We start from the raw sequence: 11,207 nt of genomic DNA, 5'->3' as shown, positions 1-11,207 counted from the left end.
CAGGTGTGGAACAAAATGAGGGTGAGTAATTCATTTCATTTTTTGGGTGAACTAACCCTTTAAATGCCTGTAATAATGTCTGTGGTGAACACAAGCTCAAAATATTGTCACATTTGACACATACATCGGTAAAACCCCCTTGTGTGTGTTTAAGATTTTACTTGTCTTGAAAAAGGTGGTTGCTAACAAGTGTCTAAATGGGACTACAGAGGTTGTCGGGGACAAGTAAAGTCGCTTTTACATCCTCATTGTGTTTATGATCAGGCTCTTGAAAACTCTTCTAACTCAAACGTTCAGGGATTAAAAAAAAGACTGAAATAGTTGTCGCAAGCTTAATGATGGCGACGTTGAAGTTATGCGACTGTGGTGTTGTTCGTTTATAGCCTCCGTTTAGCTTTTTCCTTCTCCCGATTCTATTTAGGCTTCAAAATTCATAAAAGTTGTGTTCATTTGTGAAGATTATAATGATGGACATGTAAGAATCATTGGTCACAGAGCTTATTTACCGCAATAATCCAACAGGCAATGGAAAAAAATCCTATTGGGTTTTTGTCGGGTGAACTTCCGGGTTGGCCTAAAAATATATCATCACAGCGCTCTATAGTCATGCAGAAATTACTGCATTTGAACGATGCTCCATCCACATTACTAGATATCAGTATAAGTCTGACTGCCATATTGGCCAAAGGCTGCATCCAAAACTGCATGCTTCCCTACTATATACTAGGCGAAAATCTGTTTGTGACAAAAATAAGTACGTCCGAATTCAGGGTACTCATAAAAGAGTCGGCAAAAAGTACCTGGATGACCTACTACTTCCGGCAAGACTCTGAAGAGTGCATATGATGGACACTTTACTATCCCATGAGGCCGCAGGAGAGGATTTGTGAATGATAAAGTGATGCAACTGACGCTGGTAGGTCACATGATAATGACAATATGGCAAATGTAGTACGTTCACACGTTCATATTATATAGAACATACTTTTTAGTGGTTGTGAAGTAATTACTTTTTCAAAACAAGTACTCAAAGAGTATGCGATTGTTGCTTCATAACATTAAAGTCGATCCACTGTAGTTAGTTTGACTATTTTAACGATTTCTTTACAACCTTTCTGCAGGACCTAGAGAGGTGCAATGACGTTGCTGCCTACATGTGGTTCAGAAACCTCTCCGATTTCATCAACAATATCTTAATTTGTGTTCTGAAGATGAATAAAGGTCTTACGGGTGTGGAACAACATGAGGGTGAGTAATAAATGACAGATATGTCATTTTTGGTTGAACTAACCCTTTAAGAAATTCATAATAAATAATAATAAAGCAAGGTCCCCTGATGAAATATTTGAGATGTATTGTTTATTTAAACTGCAAAGGTAAAACATAAATTTGTCAGGTTTTTCTACAAGAAAGACTTCCGCATACACCGGTGTATCCTCGTTCACAGCTTCTCTGGAAGCTCCCTTACTCCTCGTTTCTTGCGGTGCAATTAGGGAATTGATATGTCCTTCAAGATGGCTTTCTTTGATCGGTTTCGGGATCACAGGCTGTAGGACGGAGGAGCAAGTAATGAGGAAGCATTAATTTGAGTATTGAGAAGCATCCATACTTCCCTACTTACCAGTAGGTAAAGAAGCATGTGAAAGAGTAGTCTCACTGAATTAAAAAAAAAATAAAAAATAGTAGGTGGAAAGTACCTGGATGATGTACTACTTCTGGAGAGATTCTGAAGTGTGCATCCGATGGACTATCCCATGAGGCCACCGGAGAGGATTTGTGAATGGAAGTGAAGCGACACAGGTCACTTATAGGTCACATGACAATGACAACTTGACGGATATAGTATGTCCAGATTACATTAATATTACACACCATTCACCCTACAGAGTACTTACTAAAGTAAAGTAATTAAAGTAATTGTACATTCAAAAGAAGTACCTCAGAAAGTATCCAGTTTCAGATGAAGCTAAATGCACTTTTAATTAAAGGCAATCTTGAGAAAAGTTATGTAAAAACATTAGCTATAAGGAAAAATATTCAACCTTAAATTTGCTTCTTAGTTGTTGAACACACACCCACACCCACACCCCACAACATCTCTTCTCTGATGATGTGTTTACTAGCGAGAGGGTGGAGCAACCGGTCTCTCACATGAGTTCCACCAATAGCAAACATCAACCATCTAACCATCCAATCAATTCTTCACAAACAAAATTAAGCCCCGCCCTACATTTGTTCTTGTTCCAGAAGCCATTTCACTCAGATATACATTACAATATATACTTCCATTTCATGCTGACTTTAATCCATGCTTCTAGTCTTATTATTGGATCACATTATTCCAAATATTTGCCATTGTAATTTTTCATCTTTCAAGTCATTTACATAAATGAAACAACACTGAAATTATCTCCCTTTTTGAATGAATTCACAAAGCCATCTTATTTTTCATCTCCTCGCATCTAACCACGTAGACTCATATACTGTATATATATAGAGACCACGATCAACAATCCAATTCTTAGAAGAAAAAATTCCAACCCCCCCTATATATTGTTATATAACTGATGTAAAATGGGCTTTGAATGCTGTTGATGTTGTTTTCATGCTAAAGTCGTGCAACAGCAGTTATTAATTTCAAGATAACATAAACAGTCTCACATCCCATATGTGAGTCATTCTACAATTTAGGGTACATTTCATGTCCATTAATTATAATTGTATTTTTTTAACAATTTTCTTCTAAAACATTTTATATGTGAAAGGAAAGCATACTATAATCTCACCCAAATATATTTCTCACTGACGGCTCGAAGTTGGCCAACGGCTGACCGTCAGATCGGTGTGTCTCGGCCCTTATACATTTCTACATGATATCCTGCATATAGGCAAATGGCGGTTCAACTCATCAGACCGTATGAATCAAACTAGCATCTATGTGTCAGATTATCCAAAAGAAACCAGAAGTTCAGTTCACGGATGTATTGTACAGAAGTTAGAGCAAAATGAATGCAGGGAGGGAAATTTACGTGAATACTTCCTACTTTATCATAACTACATCTGTGGGAGCTGTTTTTTCCTGCACGGGCAGACGTTTAGAGAAAGACATGAAAAAAGCAACATTTTACCCTAATGGAGATATTTTTCTTTAAACATGAGGCTAAGCTTCTAGCGCAGTAAAGCCCTCTCCCCTGAGCCTCTGTCTCCACCTCAGTGGTGTCCGAATGGTGGTCCCTTCTCTCATGTGTCATTGAGACACATTTGATATTCTGTCCGCAGTCTTTCCTGCGGTGCCATTTTGAAGCTTCCCCATTGAGGATCCATTTACCAAGGCCACCGGGAGCCTCCAGCCGAGCAGACTCTCTCCACGCGGTCCCTTCCACTGTAGATCGGCCCCAGCAAGCGGCTCCGCCAATATGTTAATATGACGCTTTCAGAAACAACTCATATTCATGCGGTAAGCAGGCCCAGCTATTTTCACCCCAGTAGACGAAGAACAAGTCTCACCTCTGTGCTTTACAAAATACCAGAAAATGACTGATTTTTTCTCTCTGAACTAAGCATGCAGATTTTTGAAAGGTCATAAATTACAGAATTTATATTCCTTAGCTTTGAAGTTTTGAAAAGCATAAATGCATGTACAAAAGAAGCGTTCAAATACAAGTTTTGTTAGCATATTTTGGTGCATTTTCATCTGTCACTTAGTAGAAGATCAAGTGTTGCTTGCATGTTCTCATCCTCTAAAACTGTGAACTAAACTATGCAAGGTCAAATAAAGTATTAAAGCTGCACAAAGCGATGAAAGGACCCTCACACACAGGGCCACTGCCACCTGGAGGCCTTAGGAAATCAGTGAACAGTGGGTGACATGCATTTAAGCATGTAAATATAGGAAAAATATGGCAAAGTCATTTAGACATGCCACACTTCCTGCAGCCAACAGGTGGTGCTTTGTCTATAAATGAATATTGTCATGTTGATGTCCTCAGGCCAGGCCACGTGTTTCTAGCATGTTTGGTACTTCATGGCATATACAAATGTGTTTCTGGGAGTGAATTACAGTGTAAAGCATGCTATTTCCTGTTGCCAGCAGGTGGTGCTATAACTAACTGAATTTTGGCATATAGATATCTTTAGGCCAGGACTCTTATCACACATGTGAAGTTTGGGGCAGATCGGACACTGTATGCCTGAGTTACAACAGCTTCCTCTTTCATGGCGAAACATCAGACTTTGTCAGGCCGCCACGGACACGCCCTTCAGCGAAAACTCAAGAGCTTCGCAATTTAACATCACTAAGGCCTTTAGATTAGACTGAACAAATATGATGTTGATCTGATTAAATCTCTAGGAGGAGTTAATCACAGTGTAAAACATGTCATTTGCTGTTGCCCACAGGAGGCGCTATGACTGTAACTGAATATTGGCATGTAGATGTCTTCAGGCCAGGACTCTTATCAAACATGTGAAGTTTTGTACAGATCGTCCTGTTTCATGGTGAAACATCAAACTTTGTCAGGCTGCCACGGACACGCCCTTTAGCGAAAACTCAAGAGCTTCGCAATTTAACATCACTAAGGCCTTTAGATTAGACTGACCAAATATGATGTTGATCTGATTAAAGCTCTAGGAGGAGTTTGTTAAAGTACAATAAGTGGTAATGGCAAAAACTGCCAAAAAATTTGCAAAGAAAACTCAAAATATCTCACTTCCTGTTGGGTTTTCAGATTTTACGCCAATGGACTTTTTTGTAGGTATTGGGCTGTTATATGTGTCTACCAAATTTCATACCTGTGCATGAAACGTAGCGCGAAGGGCACTTAATTGAAATTTTGTAGGTGGCGCTATCAAGCCATTTTGCCACACCTAATTCTTAAACCCATATCAGACATAAATTTTCACCACTTCTGATGCGTGTGCAAAGTTTCATGAGTTTTCGAGCATGTTTAGGCACTCAAAAATGCGATTAATTTCAGAGAAGAAGTATAATTGACTGAGCAATTACAATAGGATCTCATGACTCAGGCAACACTGAATACAGAGTAGAGCATGGGGTCGTCACTTGATTTGCCACAAAGTGAAACCAAACTAAGGCCCTGCTTCCACCTGGTATTAAGATGCGTTTTGATCTATTGGATCACAAGAGGACGAGGGAGACACATTCCCGTTTACACCTGGTGGGTAAATATATGGGATTTTTTTTTCAGAACTTTCGATCTAATGGACAAAATAAGTTCACGCAATTTACATATGAATGCGTCCGGAGATAATGGAAAAACGTACGGAGATCCATCCTTTCATTTCTGCTCTGACAGCCGCAAGACCGACCGAATGCTGTGTGTTAGAAATCAGGAACGATGAGAGAACATTGTGCTTGGTACGTTTTTCGTTTTCAAAACAAACTTGTGTCTTTAGTGGACAAAGTTTAAATCCCATCTGGCTAGAGCGCTTCCCATAATGTTTACGTGTTAGGTCAGTAGGTGAAGAGTAGGCAATCTTTTGCACTGTTCGAATGCATGTGTTTAAAACTATCTCTGGAGGTATTTGAAAGTGGACAAGCTCAAGGTTTTCTGTATTTTTGACCGCAGTGATGCTGACCCGTCATCTCCGGAGTAGTGCACGCACCTATATGCACGTTTCATATGGATTACATAACATGAGAATTTTTGTTTTCTATTTGAATTGGTTTGTTTAAAATTTTGCTTTCTATAGATATGTATTTCATGTCTGTGAGGCAAGTTTACATGGAGTTTCGGTTCTTTTTTTGGAAAAAAGACTGAGAGAGACTGAGACAGCAGAAAGCACACCCTGTTTGCTTTCATTATTTTACAAAAGCACAATGTTTTGTTGTTATGTGCACACAAATAAAAGTAGACTCTTCACAGATTCAAAAGATGTATTACTTTTATCTCTATGACCAAAAATGATGGAGCATCTTAAGTGCAAGTGATCGCACCGGCGCCTCCATGTTAGCATACAGTAAACACGCTGCTATTCAGCTTTCACGCTCCGCACAAACACTGGAATAGCCCATATTTTTCTAGGTTAACGTTAAAGCGAGCGGCCATGTAAAATTGCTACATCTTACATGTTTCAGATGATATTTGAGGTCGATGAATGATAGTCGAGCATTTGGACGTCCTGTGCAATGTAATTACCACATCTGTCACGGACTGCGTGATTTCACCACTTCTAGTCGAGTTTTTTTTTTTCCCCTGCAACTAAGCGACTAATAAAATTTTGGTCGAAGCCTCTTCTCGCTGACTAACGGGGGCAGCCCTAGCTTATAGTTTTCTTTCTGGATTTATAAAAGTTGTGTTCATCTGTGAAGAAAAAACTCCCACAGATCCCATCATTCCCATGCCTTCTGAGACCAAATCAATCAATAACACGATTCTCCATGTTCTGTATTCCAGCTCGGCTTGTTCAACGATCAAGACGGCGTTCTTGGTTTGCAAGCCAATTTGTCACCTTGCCTGAAATCACATCCTCTCACACATCAGACAAAAGCTCAAAGCAATTAACTTATTGTGTAGTACTTCAATCTAAAGATATGAGATAAGATACCGGCGCCATTGTACAACAGCTGCGTTTTGCCTTTCCATTTGAGTGTGGGTGTCTTTGTGCGTTAGATTGTGGATAAGCCAACGCAAGGTAAGGTAGGAGAGCGAGAGCCACAGATGCGGGCCTTTCTTTCTCTGTCTGCCAGCCTGTGTTTACCTGACACTCAGATTGACAGAGGAGTGATTGGAAATATCCCCCACTCACTGGTGCGAGCCCCTGAGTGCAAGAAAAGTGCTTTTGTAGTCTGGCTGTAATGGCCCAAGTTTGAATTGAAGGTTGAAGGAAAACGCTGCTCTCTGGTCACTCTCGGGGAGGAGCTGACGCAGTGGAAACGATGCAGCGAACAGAGTCTTAGATCAGGAACGCAGCTGAGAGTGCAGAATGTCTCTGGGCTGTTATCTCAATGCAATCGTGCTAATCTTTTGCCGTTTATAAAAGAAACACCACTGCTGCGGACAAACTTCCGAGACTTTTTTCTCCTTCTAGATGTGTAGGACGATACAAAGTGATTTTTTTTCTATATGATCTTGGTGAGATCAACTTCCACCCAGTTTTTTCTACTCATGCTCTCTGGTGAATAACAAAACAATCTGCCGAATTTGCCCCCCAGACAGTCTCATTTCCTGAGTTAATTTCCTCATTCTGTGCTGTTGAACTCCCTTGACGCACTATGAATCAGGTACATCAGTTGTCTAAGTTAGGAAAAATTAGAAACGGTATTATATTTTTTTTTTCTTCTGTGAGACGGTGATGCTAACAGGAATAGTAGAACAAAAACTTTATTGTTGTTTTACCATGTCGATTGTCAATACAGAGTTCCCCATTTGGTAACAATTTCTTTTAAGGTGACATAGTTACACATTACTGCATGTACTTACTATAGTAATAACAGTAAATTATGCATAATTACAAGTAACTAACCCTAAACCAAACTCTAACCCTAACTCTATAGTAAGTACATGTAGTTAATCAGTATTATTCACTACTTATTTGAGTAAGTCAAGGTGACGTAGTTACATTGTGTAACCCCCATTCAAATTCAAATCATGATTCCAATTCCTATCCTTAAAGGAATACTCCACTTTTTTTTTAAAAATAAGCTCATTTTCCAACTCCCCTATAATAATATAATAAACTTTATTTTCTATAGCGCCTTTAAAAGTAGCATCTCAAAGCGCTTCACAGAAGAAAAAAAGAAAACATACAATTATACAAACAATACTTTAAAATAAAGTTAGGAAAAACCCTAGAGTTAAACAGGTGAGTTTTACCATTTTTGAATCCATTCATCCAATCTTCGGGTCTGGCGGTACCACTTTTAGCATAGCTTAGCATAGTTCATTGAATCTGATGAGACCAATATTTATTCAATATTTTTCCTATTTAAACTTGACTCTTCTGTAGTTACATCGTGTACTAAGACGGAAAATGAAAAGTTGCGATTTTCTAGGCCGATATGGCTAGGAACTATTCTCTCATTCCTGTGTAATAATCAAGGAACTTTGCTGCCGTACCATGGGTGCAGCAGGTGCAATGATATTGCGCAGCGACTGTGACCCCGTCTGCACAGGAAGCGTGCCTTGCAACCATGGAGACTTTTGAGAGAGATGCTGCATATTATCATTGCACCTGCTGCACCCATGGTACGGCAGCAAAGTTTCTTGATTATTACGCCGGAATGAGAGTATAGTTCCTAGCCATATCAGCCTAGAAAATCGCAACTTTTAATTTTCCGTCGGTCTTAGTACACAGTGACTACAGAAGAGTCAAGTTTTAAATAGGAAAAATATTGAAACTCTTTGGTCATTTTTGAGCGAGATGCTAACGGTCTAATCAGATTCAATGAACTATGCTAAGCTATGCTAAAAGTGGTACCGCCAGACCCAGAGATCAGCTGAATGGATTCGAAAACGGTAAAACTCAACTGTTTAACTCTAGCCGAGTTGGAAAATTAGCCTATTTTCAAAAAAAGTGGAGTGTTCCTTTAAGCATGGGCAATATTAGTGGGATTTCCCCCCAAACCCCGCCCCACAGCTGATTTCATTGGTCAACTCAATCACCTGGTCACCTGGTAAGAAAAGTTCTGACTTCATGGATTCAGTTTAAATTTCAGAAAAATAATGGGCCCTATTTTAACGATCTAAGCTCATGGTCTGAAGCACATGGCGCAGGTGTACTTAGGGCGTTTTTGAATCCACTTTTGCAAGTTTAACAATGGAAAAAATGGTCGGTGCGCCCGGCGCATGGTCTAAAAGGGATGTACCTATTCTCTTAATGAGTCATGGGTGTGTTTTGGGCGTAACCTGCAATAAACCAATCAGAGTCTCATCTCCCATTCCCTTTAAGCCCGGGATACACTGCATGATTTTTGGCTGTCTAAGATGAAAGATTGGCATTGTGAAACAATCGTGGCTATTTCTGTGATCGTGGCTCTTAATCGGTCCTCCTATGTCATACAGTGAGAGTGGTACAAAGACGGCTGTTTTCAGAAATTCAGCATGATCAATGCACAGTGTGTTTGCTGCTACAACCTACATCTACTGACCAGCCACTAAAAATGTGAAATGAAATCAACGTGACATGGCGCTAAAACATAAAACTGCTTACCTCAAGCTCTTTTCCCTTCTTCTATAGCCGCTTGTTTTTTTGTTTTTTTTTTCAGCACACATAAAAACTACAACTGCCAAAATGTGATTCAACATGGTCTTTTGGTTAACCACTAGCGCATGCTGATGACATATTATTCTTCTATAGAGACTTGCATCGTAGCCTACGAGTCAATAGGTGTCATCATCGTACAGTCTATATGCATGTCGTAAACAAGTTTAATAGATCCATGTCGCACTGTGTGATAATCGTAAAGGACTGCTAACATTGTGCAGTGTATTCAGGGCTTTAAAAGCCAGGTGCGCTCGCACCATGGCTGATTCACTATTTACATGGCGGAATATAGACACCCTCAACCTGACAAGTCGGTTTAAATCAGAGGTGGGGAACGTTGATCCTGGAGGGCCATTGTCCTGCAGAGTTTAGCTCCAATCCTGAAGAAAACACTCACCTGCCTGAAACTTTAGTAATCCTGAACACCTTGATTAGCTTCAGGTGTGTTTTCTTCAGGGTTGGAGCTAAACTCTGCAGGACAATGGCCCTCCAGGATCAACGTTCCCCACCCCTGGTTTAAATACATGTGTGTATTTCCACGATTGGTCAAATAATTAGCCAATTTCATTCAACATTACTGCAAATAGGTAATACTGATACATGCAATCACTATCCATTATGACACGTAGGCATTTTTATCTTTATGTACACAATAATAATATTTTACATTGTAATCCTTTTATTTTTAATATTTGGCATGTTTGTGTGTGTATGTGCGTTGTGCACCTGCCTATAGGCGCATATTACTAACGCGGCCTTTAAATAACAAAAATAAATTAATTAATACTGCTCCGTTAACTTTAGACCAGGTTTTTGTTGGTCAATGGCGCAGTCCTTTTCAGTTGCCTCAAAATAGCAACACGCCAACAATGCACCTGAACACACCTCGTTTCAGACCAGCACACCCATGGGTGAACAGATGGGCACGAGTGCATTTACTATTTAAAAAATGTAGCGCAGGACGTGAAAATGATAACTGCGTAGGGCTGAAACTAGCAAAAAACACTAGTGTATGATAGGGCCCAGTGAATGGTTTCACTTGCGACAAACAGTAATGCTATCTATCAGGATGTGCTACCAATGCTATACAAAGTTTAAGGTTAGGGTTTAGGTTAGGGTTAATCAGAGCAATTAATTGGCAATCAGAGCTGTGACTGACATGACCAGTGAAATCTTTAGAATCAGGTTTGAGGTTAACTGGATTGTGATTAAATTCAAACTGATCTCACAGAAAAATGTAACAATGTTATGAGGTGGTGCTTTTTGTATGAATTCATACAATGTGAATTGTACAAAAACGTACAATTACTAGAAAACAGTAAGCATGAAGGTTCGCTCCTTAACATAACCATCAATGGGGCATAAGCAGATCATTTGAAATTTACAAATGGGATCGTACAAATTAATCACCAATTTGCCAAAACACAAAATAGTTACAAATTTCAACACAATTGTGTTGGCAATTTTATGGTCAGACTTTGTAACAAATAATATGACGTCACACTCTGTGGCATCTTTTTTAAAAACACAATTCAACATATAATGCATCCAAAATGTTAAACTATACATTTTATTCCACTTTATAGCAAGGCCTTAATTCAGCTGAGAGGTCACGCCGTGACGTATCAATCTTATATTGATCACACAACATGAGTTCACAAAACTTGAACTTTGGAACCAGTGAAATTCACAAAAAAATGTTTCCCGTCTTCATTCGCATGCTTATGAATGGAAGTCAATAGAACGAAAAGTGTATTGTGACAACTCCCTTTGTAGCAAAGCTATAGCATAACTAACAACCACAATTACTGAATGTTTTATTTTGTAGTTATGTAATAAATTAGGTCAATTTACCTTTTATTTAACTTTTTAACTTTAATTGTATAAAATTATACTAAACTTATCTAACCATTTTCATTAGTACATTTTCTAAAAATAAATAAATAAATAGATGCATACATAAAAATAATGCATGACCAAGG

This window comes from Megalobrama amblycephala, linkage group LG6 (genome assembly GCF_018812025.1).
Source record: "Megalobrama amblycephala isolate DHTTF-2021 linkage group LG6, ASM1881202v1, whole genome shotgun sequence".
NCBI classification, from domain to species: domain Eukaryota; kingdom Metazoa; phylum Chordata; class Actinopteri; order Cypriniformes; family Xenocyprididae; genus Megalobrama; species Megalobrama amblycephala.
The sequence above is the reverse complement of the archived record's forward strand: the minus strand, read 5'-3'. Positions refer to the sequence as shown.